The sequence below is a fragment of the Fukomys damarensis genome, unplaced genomic scaffold (assembly GCF_012274545.1).
Source record: "Fukomys damarensis isolate Sample0158 unplaced genomic scaffold, DMR_v1.0_HiC HiC_scaffold_39, whole genome shotgun sequence".
NCBI lineage: Eukaryota > Metazoa > Chordata > Mammalia > Rodentia > Bathyergidae > Fukomys > Fukomys damarensis.
This window is the reverse complement of record NW_022900951.1, coordinates 66,130,733-66,133,760: the sequence shown is the minus strand read 5'-3', so window position 1 is coordinate 66,133,760 and position 3,028 is coordinate 66,130,733. Positions and strand designations below refer to the sequence as shown.

The 3,028-nt window shown below is 40.6% G+C and overlaps 1 pseudogene; it reads right to left on the bottom strand.

The window, feature by feature from the left end:
- Positions 1–291: 291 nt before the first annotated feature.
- LOC104854387 lies at positions 292–1,101 on the bottom strand (annotated as a pseudogene).
- Positions 1,102–3,028: the final 1,927 nt, after the last annotated feature.

Here is a 3,028-nt window from a genome sequence, read left to right as displayed (position 1 = left end):
TGAGTAGCAATTCTTGTTTGGGACAGAGGAAGGACAGGAGGTCAGGGTGGTCTGTTAAATGACTGAGCTTGGAACCAATATAAATGATAAATTAGAGTATGGGAAGGACAAAGGCCAGAGCATTTGCTCTTTAAGGCACTGCATTTTGCTCCTACTGGGACTTGTGGCCATATAGGGTATCTTTTAATCTCTAACCATGCATTCTGGGAGGTTTGGAATATGTGGCTCCAAAAGTTCTTTACTTCTGCATATCCATCTCATACATATCTCTTACCAGTGCCCCTACAGAAATTAACAGCTTATTTGGAGTAATATGAAATTTTATGAGAGCATCTTATATAGCATATCCTTTGCCTTCTTTGCAGGAATCATTGCAAAGTCCTCCACTTGCTTCTGCTCTAGGTGTTTCTTTTGCAAAGCCAGATGGAATATTCTGGCACAGCAACATTCAAATCTCTCCTGTATGACAGAGTCCAGAGTGACAGTGGCTAGGGATGCTAATGCCTTACAGAAGTGATAACATTCCTCCATCACTGTCACCAGACTTTCTAACATACTCTACTGTGTTATCTGGAAGCAGTGAGACACTGGTTGAGGACTTGCTTAGAGATGTTATAGTCAACAGGTAGGGATTTTAAGATCTCGTTGAAAGATAATGGCAGAGGGAAGGGGACATCAGAAGAAGTAGTAACCTCACACATCTGAAGCATGGCCCATACTATCTCGCTGCTTGTCTGGTCCATCCTGTTTGCAACCACACTCACAATGGCTTGGTCAAGGAAGTGTTGGTGGAATCTGTTGAGGTTGGCCTACCAACAAATCCTATCCTCTGGAATGGGCTCTTTATTATCTGTGGGGTGTTTTGGTCTCTTGGCCTTAGGCCCACCAGCAGCATCTTCATCAGATGATTTTCTCCTTTTACTTTTCCCTATCAAGCTCAGTTTAGGAATGAGATACATGTCCTTTTCATTAATTGACAAAGTTAGGGGCAGGCAGTAGAGGCCCAGTGTCTGAATTCTCAGGGGCATGCAACATGGTGCAACGCTGTACAAAGTGTGTGCCTGCCACTTGGATACAAGTTTTTGCCTCAACATAATGCATGGTCTTGCCATCTGATTCAGAGATGTTCCTGTGTCATGGACAATTACTTTCAGTGGCTAGCTACCAATTCTCATTAGGAGAACTCCAATTTTTTCTACAATCTCTCCAAAATGCTCTTGTAGTAAAAAAGAACACAGTTTAATCTCAGCCTGAGTCACTGTACTGGGAAGTTTCAGAACTCAGGGTTAAGGGGAATCCAAGACTCCCAACCTATGGCTGCCACCTTCTGCACGACGAAATCCAGTGGCTCCTGTCAGCAACTTGCACCTCAGCCTAGCCCATGGCTCCTCCCAGGAAGTAGACCTATTGGTATTTGTTTTTATATAATTTTTTCCTTCTTGTATGTGTGTATGTAGGTATAGATATATTTACTACTTTTTGTTTTAGCTCCCTAACACTATATATTGTTCAGTCATACAGTCTTTCACCAAAGGTTGCTTGTTAGAGATAGCTAACTTCTTTTGTTGAATATCAGAAGTGCATTTTTATTTGAAAACTTAAATTTTTAGAGAAATGATTTTAGTATATAAATTTGATTTTGTTTTTATATAGATTATAAAGATTTCCCTCATTAATCTTCCATATGAAGGGTATTACAGGGCAGAACAAAAATACATTCTTCACATAAGTGTGTATCTTTCGTGTGTGGCACTGAAAATGAATGGTGTAGTACTCCTACACATAAATTAAATCAAGCGACATTACATATTAAAGGGGGGAGAGAAATTTTCTGGTTAATCAGATTGAAGAAGCAAACATGACATAAAAACTGTGCAAATAATACCATATCAGAATCTTTAGTTAGGGCATTGCAGATTATAGAGGAAAAGTTTGTGAGGCTATAGTGCATACTACACTACTACATAAACAGCAAGGGAGACCTATTTATATAAAAAGGCTGGAATGAGAGATTTTCAATAAAGCAAATTAACTTGTCAGCTGCCAAACAGAAACCGAGCACATGAGTGTTACTATACTGAAGGCATGTCATACCTGTTTCTGTGCAGCATGCTAAAGGATAGTTAGAAGGCTTCACGGTTGCACATGAATCGTTAAGGGTCACGTTTTGTCTCTTGCCAAATTTCAAGCATGTCTTATTTTAGATGGAGTATAGCTTTTATCTATTATTTCATCCTGTAAAGACGTGTGAACACAACGTTTATTCTGTGCCAGAGGATGACCAGCGACCTTGTTTATAAACTGCTCCAGCCCTTGCTTCCTCTCTTCAGTAAAACTGTCGTCAAACATTTCATCATCCCCTCTAGAAGGAAGTCGACTCAGAAATGCTTTCCCAGGGAGTGTGGGCACTATAACCTTGCTCTCTCTTTCTAATTCACTTCTTAGCCATTCAAAGTCACTGTATCTTCTAACAGATTCCTTTAGCTTGAAAATGGGAAGATTTGTCCCGACCCTGATCTCTAGGTGGTGGAGCGGCCACGGCCGACCCCGCACAGGCTGGGGGTTGCTTGCCTCGATCTCCAGGAAGTTGCTGGGCTGTCCTAGGTGTCATTCGGGTTCTTTGGTGTCCGACACAGTCTCCGCCGTGTAGTTGTAACCGCCGCCACCGAAGGCTCCCTCCGCCCCCTCTCGTTCCACAGACCAAACTTTTTTTGACTGTTATTTCAACAACTATATGAAATCCCTTACTGTATCTCTTACCATCAATTTACATTACCTTCCTTTCTCCCATGTTCACTAAATCCATTCAGATACTTTTCCTCTTTCCTCTGCCCTCTTTTCCTTTTTTTTCTTTGTATCCTTTCCCCCCGCACCTCTCTATATTATTAGTATTAATTTGATATCACCAATGTTTCATTTTATCTAGCCTACTATATTTTACTTCTTTTCTTACTTTTCCTGAGATAGCAAAATAGTAGAGATCTTTTAAAACAAGTTTTCAATTTCATAGTATATGTTAGCTTCTCAA